We start from the raw sequence: 12574 nt of genomic DNA, 5'->3' as shown, positions 1-12574 counted from the left end.
TGTTTTTGTTAAGGCATCTGTCAGTAGCATGTGCCTGTTTTTCTTGAAATTTCTTTAGTGAGGCATTTCTGAGGCCTTTCAAGCAGTTGCAGATGATACCTTGAGTACAATGCAAATGGATAGGTTGGAGTACATAATGAGGAATGAGTACAGTGGGACAATGACCCCTTTTGACTGGTGTTTTCTTCATGAAAGATTGTGTGTTGAGCCACATAGAAGGTTTCTGACTGTTGAGATGTCTGTCGGTGGAAGGTGTGCTGTCCACCACTGTGTGTGTGTCTCTTCTCTTATCACACTTTCTGTGTTTAGTGTACACTCATTTTTCCCAAAGGGATACATGTTTTTTTTTTTTCCCAAAGGGGATAACAATACATTTCTTGGGCATGAGCTTCTGGGCATGGGCTGGAGCATCTTTTGTCTGGCACTGCTTTTGTAGAGTATCCACATCATTTGGGTCATATGTGGCTCCATAGCAGTAGTCATGCAGTAAACTGAGTTGTTAGAGTTCCTTAGTGTTGCCTAATTCTAGAGTTGTTGAGCCAAACAAAAAGAGGACTCCCAAGGACTGAACCCTGAGTGACTCCACTGTCACTTGTCTGAGGGGGGATTTGGAGTGGGGTGGCTTTACAGTGTGGTTCTATCAGTAAGCCCATTAGGTGACATAGGAAGGTGACATAGGAATTAATGCCCAACTTAGTACAACTATGATTCCAGAGTGGGGGATGGTTTCAAAGGGAGGCAAAGGCCTTGGCTAGGGCTAGATATGGACCCACCTACCAGGAGTGGCTTAGGAGACCGACTGGAGAAAGTCACCTGTCAAGAACCCACAAAGAGAAGGACCCTTCCTTCAAACGGCCCATGAAGGTTGCCAATGTCTTGGTGGTTGTTTTTGTCTTTGAAGGCTTGCTTATGCATTTGCATCCATGGCCTTGACTGATGATGCAGCAGATACTTGTTGTTGGGAGTTTTGGACTCCAAATTGGATCCTTATGGATGGATCCTCTGTAGCTATTGGGAACATGACATGAGACTGGAGGCTGAGTGGGCATGTGAGGATGGAGTACATAAGGTGAGTATTAAATCATCTTGTAAGGTATGTACAGTTCATAATGTAGCTCATGCTCTTCAATGGATGGGATGTCCATGTAACCCATGAGTGCGTTATTACCTGTGTGGCTTTTAGGGGTGGAATTTTTCTGGTCTCCGTAGCGTTATTTGAGGGGGTGAGGCATAGAGGGGGGCGATTGGGGGTGAATCGATCTTGCAGGGTATGAATCGGATCCTTGGGATATTGGCTCATAATGTCATACATTCATTATTTTAGGATCATTGCTCTTTTTAGCATTAGACTAGTGACAGATTTATAGTTAGTTTGTGCTTTGTTTGGAATTTTTTTCTGGTTATTTTTTTTTTTTTGCATTGTTTTTCTTTTTGAGGTTTCTTTTTTGCTCTAGCTTTTGAGGGATGGGAGTTTTGCATCTTTTTTTTTTTTTCTTTTTTGCTCTTGTTTCTTTTTCCTTTTGTTGTAAAAGTTTTTTTCTGGATTAGAGTTTGGTTTTTGGGAACATTGGATTGTTTCATTTTTTTTTCTATTATTGCAGCTTGATTCATGCGTACTGAGTATTATGATCAGTGCAGTGAGAAGTGTTTTGGCATTCAGTTTTGTGCTGTTCAGGGTGGGGGTGTGGTGTGTTCTTGAGTTGTGACTTCAGTGCTGAGTTTTTAGGTTTCATTTTGTAGTAGTTTTTTGACTTGGGGGCATGGAAGTTGGGGGTGGGATGTGGATGTTAGTGGTGGGGTTAGTGGTGTGGGGGACCTGACAGGAGCATTGGGACCTGAAATCCGAGAAATTGATTTCCCAGATTGAGCATTGGAGCCCCAGGTTGGTTGGTGGGATTGTTGATTCATGGATTACGAATTTATGAACAGTTGGATTAGTTGATTCCAAGAACCGTTCTTGGATAGTCTAAATTGGATAGTATTAATCTAGTAACATTAGGGAGGGTGTTTATTAAACATTATTAGGAATCATGGGTACATTATGGTGTTATTATTTAGCAAGTATCAGTTTGATAATCTTCTAGTGATTGTGTGGATTGCAGTTGCTGATCTTACCTAGTGTTAGTTGCACGGTAGTGGTGGTGGACTGTACCTGTTGTTGGTGAGGTTTGACACTGTGGACACATTGTGTCCTCCAGTTACCCTGGTGGAACGAAGTGTGGTTAGTTGTAGCCTGGTATTGCAGGGGTAGCATGGAAGTGGTCCTGGTTTGGTGAGCCTGGTGCTCTCTGGAGCCTCTGTAGCCTGTTCAATTGCCTCGGTGCTCTTTGAGCAGGTCCAGACTTCTAGCGTTGAGTCACCTCGTACGATTTTTTTCATTTTTTTCAGGAATTGACCAGTTGTACCTGTCATTTTGTGCTTGCTTTTACCTGTTATGAGGCAGGATTGTGGGCAGAAGTGCATAACAAAGTTACTATAAATTTGGCTTAAATCTTTGGCAATCATTTAGCAAAACCCAGCCAGGTAAATCCCATGCAGAGCCAGTCTCTCTGATCCCTTTGAATGACACCATAGCGTCATCCCAGGCAGACAGATACTGAGCCCTAATCATGACATCCTTTCATCAGGCCAAGGCAGGGGAATATTCAGAGGCATAGGTCATATGGGGGCCATCTGTGGAAAGGCAGGATGCTACCCAGGGCTAGGTCATATGCTATCCAGGGGGCTCAAATCCTTAGCTAAAATTCACCCCAAACCAAGGCGAAAGATAATGCAGACAGACTGAGGATGTATTCCTGCAATGATAAATACTCAACCCAAGGGGAATATAGGAACACCATCAACAGAAAAAGACTAGTAAATCCTAGGAAAGCCTTGTATAACCTGGTGTTTGAACTGGGTTTGCAGGCAGGAAAGTATGTAGCAAAGCAATCATGTGGACATACAAAATAATATAAATAATATGCTATGTGTGAATGGCTTGCCTGTAACTGTAGTATTCACAAGTTTCACACCATACATCAATAAATGATAGATCAGCAAAGTTACTTCTCTGAAAAATCCTCCTTACTATACAGTCAATGCTCAGCACATCAAGAAAACATATGGATTGAAACATTACCCAAAGCAATGAATGTTAATATACAACCTTAAGTACAGAAGCTTAAGACAAATTTAAACAACTTTCACTAGCACTACCTTACCTGTCAGAGCAGAGGTCTAAGACTATGATATGCCTCCTACAATCCAGAGTTTGATTTCCTCAACATCAGTTTGCATTCTGAGTGAGTTTTTTAACCAGATACTGCTCTGGGAAAATGGCTTTTCTCTCCAGGATTCCATACTTAGGAACTCCCTATGAACCCTTCTAGTTTGGGGGGGGGGGGTATAATCTGTGGTCCATCTTACATACTAATCATTCTTGTAAATGCAGGTCTGAAAGCATTAATAGTTCAAGTTACAGCAATTTTCCCTTTTCAGGATTGTTATTAAGAATGTTTGCATTTGTATTTGGTTCACATTTTGTGGTCCAGCTGTTTGCATTTCTTAGGTGGATAATTTGTGTATTAACAGTTATGAATTGCCCATCTAATACATTTCATCTTTAATACAGGATATCAGCGCTCTCTGCTGAGCTAAACGTGAAACAATTTTCTCCTGGCACTCTTGTCATAGTATCAGTAACATAGCCCCATATCAAATGCATACTATTGCTATGAATCAGGCTGTCAAAAAAGTGATTTGATATTTGGCCATTATTAAGTAGGTTTATGGGTGCTCCGCACAGCCACAGGTGTGGGATACTGGGCATTACACTGCAGGTCACAGTATATGCAAGCTACCATTGCATGTACAATACTTTTAATTCCATAACTATTTCCACCTAGCACTACAGTACTGACTGCGGTGGTGGTGGTGCTGCAGTAGCATTGTTGCCTCACAGTAAGATGTTCCATTCGATTCTCAGCTAGAGCGTCTTCTGTGTGGAGACATGCATGAATGGGCGTACCTTCGTTGAAGGTTGTGCATCAGAGCCAGCAACTCGGCATGTAAAAATCTACTGCCAATCATTAGCGGACCGGAGTTCCACTGTGGTGACCCCTAACTGGGAAAAGCTGAAAGACACAACAACAACAACAACTACAGTACATACTTGGTTCTCCCACCCAAGACAATCAAATACAAGTATACACATTTGCTGTAATTGTGTGCTGCTACACTTGAATTGGCAAGTCTGGTAGTATGAGAACCAATTTTAATTATTAGGATTATGTACGATCAACTGCCAATTAATTGAAAAGACTGAATTAATTGCCATTTTTATACTTCTTTGTCAAAAAGAATGAGATCTGTAATTTAAATACTCTTGATGTAAGCTAGCATGATAGCTGCAATATGAAACTGTATTTTATGTACCAGCTATCTTTAACATCATAGATAAAATAAAAATAAATGTTGTTATTGTTTTCTTTTTTGTCTTCCTGGATGTTTAAGCACACAGTACACAGAGAGCTTGCCCTATGCATATGGAACACTTTCACTCAAATATACCTCTCAACCACCCTGCTTATAGGTTCATAGGTAGGTACTAGGCTATTGGCCCAAGGACCTAAGTAAGCCTAGCCAACAAGGTTCCCTGGCTTATACTCCCCTAGAAACTTATTTTCCTGTTCCCCTGTCGAGCAGAGCCACAGAAGTGATCCCTGCGTGTATTTCCTGTTTCCCATCCACTCATCAAGATTTTTCTTGAAGAGTGCTAATGAGGAACTTTGCTTGACATAGATGGGGTAGCTTGTTCCAGAGTATGGGAAGTGTCTGAGAGAGGAATCTATCCTTCCAACATGTCCTGTTTATTGTGGTGACAAGGTTTAGATCCCTAGAGCATGTAGCTCGGAGGGATTGGGATTTCTTTAGGTGTAGCATGTCCAAAAGCTCTGGGTTTGACATAGCTTTACATGTTAGGCAGAGATCACCTTGGAGTAGGCGATATGCTATGGAGTAAAGCTGGAGTTTTTTGAGATGGTTAGTGTAGGGCATCTGTTTGAGGCCAGTAATCCTCTTTGTGAGGTACTTCTGTGGCCTGTCCAGCTGCTGCAGATGTCTTGTGAGTACATTTCAAAAGGGGCGTTGTACTCTATAATGGATCTAATGAGTGTAGAGTAGAGGGGAACAATGACCTCTTTTTTCCTGCATGAGAACCCTTTTGTGATGAGGTGTGCCATGTAGAAGGATTTCCTAACTACTGTGGCAATGTGATTATCAAAGGAGAGACTACTGTCCACCTGGGTCCCAAGGTCTCTTATCACACATTCAGCATTAAGTAGACTGCCGCCTATGTGGTAGTTCATGGGTACAGAGTTTTTACCAAAGGGGATGACAACGCACTTTTTGGCATTGAGCTTGAGGCCATGGCTCTGACACTAGGCATCTGTCTCAGTGAGGCCCTGCTGTAGGATGTCCATATCATTTGGGGACTCAACTACAGCTCCTAGTTTGCAGTCATATGCAAAATTCATTAGCCAAAGGCCTTCTGTGTTAGCCTGTATTTCAGAGAAGTAGATACCAAACAGGAGAGGTCCCAGGACTGAACCCTGTGGTACTCCACTTGTCACTGGTTTGAAGTCAGATTTGGAGTCTGCAACTTTTACAGTGTGGGTTCTGTCAGTGAGCCAGATGGCAACCCATCTTGTGACGTAGGGATTTATACCTAGTTTAGTGAGTTTAGCTATAATTCCAGAATGGGGGATGGCGTTGAAAGCCTTGGCAAGGTCAAGATAGGCTGTGTGAACCACCCTACCCTCGTTTACAGCTTTGGTGACTACCTCAAAGAAGTTGATCAAGTTCAGGAGGCATGATCTGCCTTTCACAAACCAGAACTAGGTGGGGTCCAGAGTTTGGAGGTTATCAATGCATTTGTTTATGAGTTCCATGATGATACGTTCCATGGCTTTACAGACCAGGCTCATCAGGCTAATAGGGTGATAGCTCCCAGGATCAGTGGTGGCTCCCCCTTTGTGGAGTGAGATAACTGTTGCTGTGCACCAATCAGTGGGCGCAAAGCCTGCTGTGAGGCTATGATTGAACATGGTGCTTAGGCTGGGAGACAGTTCATTCTGAAGTTTGTGTAAAATGCAGCCTGGGATGTTGTCCGGTCCCATGGATGCTGCATGTTTGGCTTTAGAGAGTGGAGCTTTTACCTGCATAGTTGTGATGACAGGGACTCTGCATTCTCCCTGTATAGATATGGGCCTTTAGAGGGTGAGAGGGGGTAAAGTTAGCATGAACCTATCTGCCAGGATGTTGGCAATACCAGTTGGTTCTGTAATTTTCATGCCATTGTGCTGTAACTCAGAGCAGATCTGGGTGCTGCCATTGAGATTCTTGACATAGCTATAGAATGCTTGTGGCTGTCCCTAGAATCAGTGGCATTTTTGTTTTCATAGCTAGCTTTGGGGGATCTTATAAGGGATCTCAGCTTCTTACTGAGGCTGACCAGGGAGCTCCTCCACTCATGGGATTTTACTCTCTTTTGCAACAGTTTCTTCCTTCTGTTGTAGAGTTTGTTTATGGCAGGGGACCACCAGATTGGCTTTCTTTTTTTGGAGGATAGCACCTTGGTTCTGTTTGGGATAGCACAATCCATAAGTGCTTATAGAGTGCATTTGTGTAAGATTCAGCAGTCGTAACTGTATTGTCCATCTGCATGGGTGTCATGAAGTTCGCCACTCCTGTCTTAAGCAGCATGAAGTTGGCTTTGGAGAAATTTTTTACCATTGTTTCCTTAATGGGGGGTGGGGGCAGGATGTGGATATCTAGGGTGATTAGTATATGGTCAGATCTGACCAACGAGGCATTGACTTCAGGTGTGGAGCACCTGTCACTCATGTTGGTAATGACTAGGTCTAGGATATTGTTGCCTCTGGTGGGAGTGTGGATAGGTTGATCCAGGGCACTGGAATTTATGAATTCCAGAAAGAGTTGAGTGAAGGACTAGGTACATGAATAGTTTTCCCAGTTAATGGTGGGGTACTTGAAATCACCCATTATTAGGGTGTTTGGTTGAACCCTAATAATATCCGGTGTATCAAGAAAAGAGGAGTGGGAATCCTGGGGTATGGTGGGGGATCTGTAGCAAGCTACAATTTGGATTGCAGTTTTGCCCAGAGTTAGTTGCACTTGGATAACCTCGGATGCATTATGCTGAGCAACTAGCCTGGGGGTGTGGATATCCTTAATGAATATGGACACACCTCCACCTTTGGTGTTCCGGTTCAGGTTGGGTGGCCAAAAAGTGTGGTATGAATTATAGCCTGGTAATGCAGGGGTGTTCTCTAGAGCCTTGAACCAGGTCTCAGTCACTGCACAGATATCGATGTTCTCCATTTTCAGGAGTGCCTCTAGGGAGTGCATTTTGAGATTTAGACTTCTAGCATTGAATAGCATTACCCTCAGTTTTTGCTTGCCTGTTCCTTTTACGGTGGTGAATTTGTCATTTGAACCTTGCCTAAAAAAGGCACTATAGGGGCGGCAAGAGCCTTAGCCAGTATCTGGAATCCCAGAGGTGCAGGCCATCTCTGGCAAAGCATCATGGTCTGTCAACCATGTCTTCCCAGGCAGACAGATACTGGATCCCCTTAGAATGGCACCAAAAGCTTAGCCAATTGTTGAAGTCAATCATTTTGTCCTTGTACTGTGGTATCATTTTGGGTGATGGCAGGATGCTACTCAGGGCTAGGGTCATACCTGCCTTGGCTACAAGATCGGAGAGCTCTTCCAAATCTCTTTTCATGTAGTCCAGGGAGGTACATCTCAGGTCATTCACACCAACATGGACAATGAGAGAGTCATATTTGTACTTGTTGTGGAGTGACCTGAGTGCGTGGGTTATGTAGCAGATCCTGGCACCCAATAGGCACCTGACAGTAATCTTCTCCTTGTTTAGCCTGGTGAGTGGGACATCAGTGTGCCTGGCTATAGTCACCTTTGACTAGTGTGTTGGGTACATTGTTTTGCCTTATGGGCTGTGGGTGAGTGGCACACTGAGTTTGTGGGCTATGTGTCATTTGGGTTGTGTTGGGGGTGGAGGTTGCTTGCATTTCTGCTTTGGAGGTCTCTGTTGCTTGAGCTGAATATTACTGAGAGCCTCCATGAATGTTTTTGTGTTTTTATGTGTGGATTTTGGTGGTGTAGGTTTAGTGGGACTATGTGTGAGTGTGGTGTGGTGCAAGTGTTTACCTTCTCCTCTTGACTGTCAAGTTCAGTCTTGGTTGAAGAGAACTTTACCTCCAGTTTGGCTAGATAAGTGCATCTCTCACAGGTTGTAGTGTTGGGTGTTAGGAGGAGAGGGTTGTCTGTGTACATGAGGCAATTTCTACATTGCCCCAAGATGCCCAGATTCATCAGATAGACAGGAGAGAACACTGGGAGCTGTAACTTGGACATGCCTGAATAAAACAATATTTTTGTCTAGACAAATGAGAAAATTGAGTACAAGAGCTGTTTTTCTCTAAGCAAGTGAGGAAGTAAGTACAAAAACTGCTTTCCTCTAGGTAATGAAGAAGGATGAGTGCTGTAGTAATTTGTAGCTTATTTAGTGCTTACAACAAGTTCTGAACAAGTGCTGAGCACGAATAAGCAAATTAAAGTGCTAAAACTAAGAATCTGTATCTGAACTAGACTAGTTACAGGAAGGAAACTGATAAGCTAGCAGGCTTCCCTCCAACACAGAAAGACTTTGGGGCCTCAGGAGCTTACAAGCAGTCCTGGATACAGCAAATCTGTATCTGGACTAGACTAGTTACAGGAAAGGGGGGAAACAAGTGCAAATCCGGGCTTTTAAATCAGAAAGGTGAGAGATATGGAAAAACTGCCCATATGGCCAATAACTACAATTTCTGGGCCAGAACCACTCCTTATGTGGTAGATAGGTTACCTAGTGCTTACCACTCCCATTGATAAGCTAGAAGGCTTTCCTCCCACACAAAAAGGCTTGGGGGCCTCAGGAGCTTGCAAACAGTCTGGCTACAGCAAATCTGTATCTGGACTAGACTAATTACAGGAAAGGCAAGAAACAAGCGTGCATTTTTTTTGTTACAGTTAAGCAAAATGCAGGGAGATGCTAGCAAAGTTTTTTTTTCTTTTTTTGTAAAGGAAAGGGAGACAAGAGAAGCAGAAGATAATTCAAGGTTAGGAAACTAAGTGGCTTGGCCTTCTCAGATGTTCTTTCTGTATTAGGTAGAATGAACTAATGACACTAGACAGGGAGGGGTGTCCCAGATCACATTTACACTAGGGGTGGGCAACTGCAAAGCCACCAAGTACGAAGGGAGGGTGGAGAACAATACTAAAGCTACTAGCCTACACTCTTTTAGAGGAGGAGTTTTTGGAGGAGTGTTCCAATTTTCACATTAGTTTCCATGTCTGTTCTGTTGTTCTACTTTGTCCTTAGGCAGCTGTGATTCCTACCCTTTCTCTAGTTCTTGCCAATGAAAAGGAGTTATCTAAAGGAGGAAGCTTTAAGCAGCATTCCAAACAAAAGAACAGCACCGCTGGAAGCCCTTGATTTCTTTCAAAGCCAGTGCTGGTAAACTGGCATCGACTGTCATTGTAAAGGAAGCACAACTTCACTATGAGCTAAATTGTTTGGTGCTGTCAAACTGCCTGCATATGGTATGTTATTTCTGAGGCTGCCATGTACAAATCTCCGATTATGTAGCCCAGGCTGGTATGACCCTGACCCTGAGCAGCATCTTGCCCTCACCAAGAATGATGCCACAATACAAAGACAAGATGATCAGCTTTAACAATTGGCTTAAGTACTGGTGTCATTCTAAGGGGATCCAATGTCTGTCTGCCTGGGATGACATATTGGACAAGCCACGCTGCTTCGCAAGGGATGGCTTACACCTGTCACCACTGGGCTTCCGGATATTGGCTAAGGCTCTTGCCACCCCATAGTGCCTTTTTAGGCAAGGCTCAAAAGACAAACCCACCTCCTTAGAAAACAAAAATGGAAAAAACTAAGGGTAATGCTGCTCAACGCCAGAAGTCTAAATCTCAAGATGCAGGCACTCGATGCACTCCTCAGCATGGAGAACATCGACATCTGTGCAGTAACTGAAACCTGGTTCAAGGCTCCTGAGAGCACCCCAGCTACCAGGCTATACCTCGTATCATGCTTTTCGCCCCAAAACCCGGGCGAACCACAAGGAGGGGGTGTCCATATTCATCAAGGACACCCACACCTCCAGGTTAGTAGCAACACATGAAGCATCAGAGACCATACAGGTGCAACTAACCATAGGCAAAACTGCTATACAACTGGTAGCATGTTACAGACCACCCTCCCAATCTCAGGAACCCCACTCAGCCTTCCTGAAGACATTGGAGGATATGAATGTATCACAAAATACCATCATACTGGGAGACTTCAACTACCCAAACATAGATTGGGTACATTATTCTAGCCCTAACACCCTAGCCCAAAGGTTCCTGGAATTCATAAACTCAAATGCACTGGAACAACTAGTCACCTCTCCCACTAGGGGAGATAATATACTAGACCTGATCATCAGAAACATGGGGACAAAATGCTCCACACCGAGGTATACCCCTCACTAGTGAGATCTGACCACAAACTAATCACCCTGGATATACATATCCCACCTCCACCCCCAGCACAAAAGACCACAGTGAAAAACTTCTCAAAAGCAGACTTCACTCTTCTTAAGACTGAGATGGTATCCTTTAAGCCCACTGGGCCAGTGGATACCACATCCCACAATGCTGAATCCTTCACGAATGCTTTCTATGGACATCTCCAAGAATGCATGGATCATGCAATCCCAAATAAATCCAAGTCCCTCTCCACCAAAGGCAAGTGTCCTGTCTGGTGGACCTCAGCCATTAACAAATTGTATAACAAAGAAGGAAGCTACTGCACATCAGAGCAAAATCCCATAAAGGGAAGACATCTCTGATCAACATTAGCAGAAAACTACGTTCTCTCATAAAAACATCCAAGGCCAACTTTGAGAGAAAATTGCTAAGGACACTAAAGATAACCACAAAGCCTTCTTCAGCTATGTTAGAAACCTGGAAACCCTCAGATATGCTCAGAGTTAGTTCACAACAACAAAAATACACTGAACCCACAGATATTGCCAACATTCTGGCTGACAGGTTCAGTGCAAATTTCTCCCTCCTCACCCCCAAAAGAAGAAATACTTATCCCAGCTGAATGTAATCTCCCTGTCATCTCAGATGTCCAAGTGAGAACCGCCCTCAACAAAGCTAAAAACACAGCATCAATGGGACCTGACGGTATCCCGGGTTACGTGAACTCCAAGAGGAGCTAAACCCGCACATAAAAATGCTATTTAACCTTAGCCTTACTACAGGATATGTACCTGAACACTGGTGTACAGCAACAGTGGTCCCACTCCACAAAGGGGGTACCTCTACAGTCCCTGGGAACTACCGCCCCATAAGCTTAACTAGCCTGGTCTGCAAAGCTATGGAAAGAATCATTATGGAACTCATAAACAGAGACATAGGGGACCTACAGACACTTGACCCCACCCAGTTCGGCTTTGTAAAGGGCAGATCCTGCCTTTTGAACCTGGTTGACTTTTTTGAAACAGTCACTAGAACCATTGATGAGGGCAAAGCAGTCCATACAGCCTACCTGGACTTGGCTAAGGCCTTAGACACAATACCCCACTCAGGCATCATAGATAAGCTCAACAGCTTAAACGTAAACCCTTATGTCACTAGATGGGTTGCAAACTGGCTAAAGGACAGAACCCATTAAGTTAAAATCACTGGAGCAATGTCAGACTCAAAGCCAGTCACAAGTGGTGTCCCACAGGGATCTGTCCTGGGACCCCTCTTGTTCGGCATTTATTTCTCAGATGTTAAAACAAACATGGGAGGGTTGTGGCTGACAAAGTTCGCAGATGACTGCAAACTAGGCGCCATAGTCGATACACCAGCGGACACATACATCCTACAAAAGGCCTCACAGAAACGGACAACTGGTGCCGGAGTCACGGCCTTAAACTAAATGCCAAAAATGTATAGTCATCCCTTTGGGAAACAAAGTACCCACAAATTATCACATAGACAGCAACCCACTGAGTACAGAAAAGTAATCAGAGACCTAGGGACCCAAGTCAACAGCGACCTCTCATTTGACACCAAAGTGGTTAGAAAAACATTCTACCTTGCACACCTCATCATGAAGGGATTCACATCCAGATCCAAGGATATCATTGTACCCCTATACTCCTCCCTCATCAGACCCATGATTGAGTACAATGCCCCATTTGGTATGTACCTCATCCAGCATTTGCAACAGCTGGAGAGACCACAAAAGTACCTCACCAAGAGGATCAAGGGTCTCCAACATTTTTATTTTATTTATCATTTGTTGACCGGGAAAGTCCGACTAGGTTCAACAGAGCCTGTTTTCAGCGGAGGCCCGGGGAGAAATGCTCCAGATGCATGTCTTTGGAATGTGGGAGGAAACCGGAGTACCCGGAGGAAACCCACACGAACACAGGGAGAACATGCA

This window comes from Protopterus annectens, chromosome 2.part1, assembly GCF_019279795.1.
Source record: "Protopterus annectens isolate FY-2018-M chromosome 2.part1, PAN1.0, whole genome shotgun sequence".
Taxonomy (NCBI): domain Eukaryota; kingdom Metazoa; phylum Chordata; order Ceratodontiformes; family Protopteridae; genus Protopterus; species Protopterus annectens.
The sequence above is the reverse complement of the archived record's forward strand: the minus strand, read 5'-3'. Positions refer to the sequence as shown.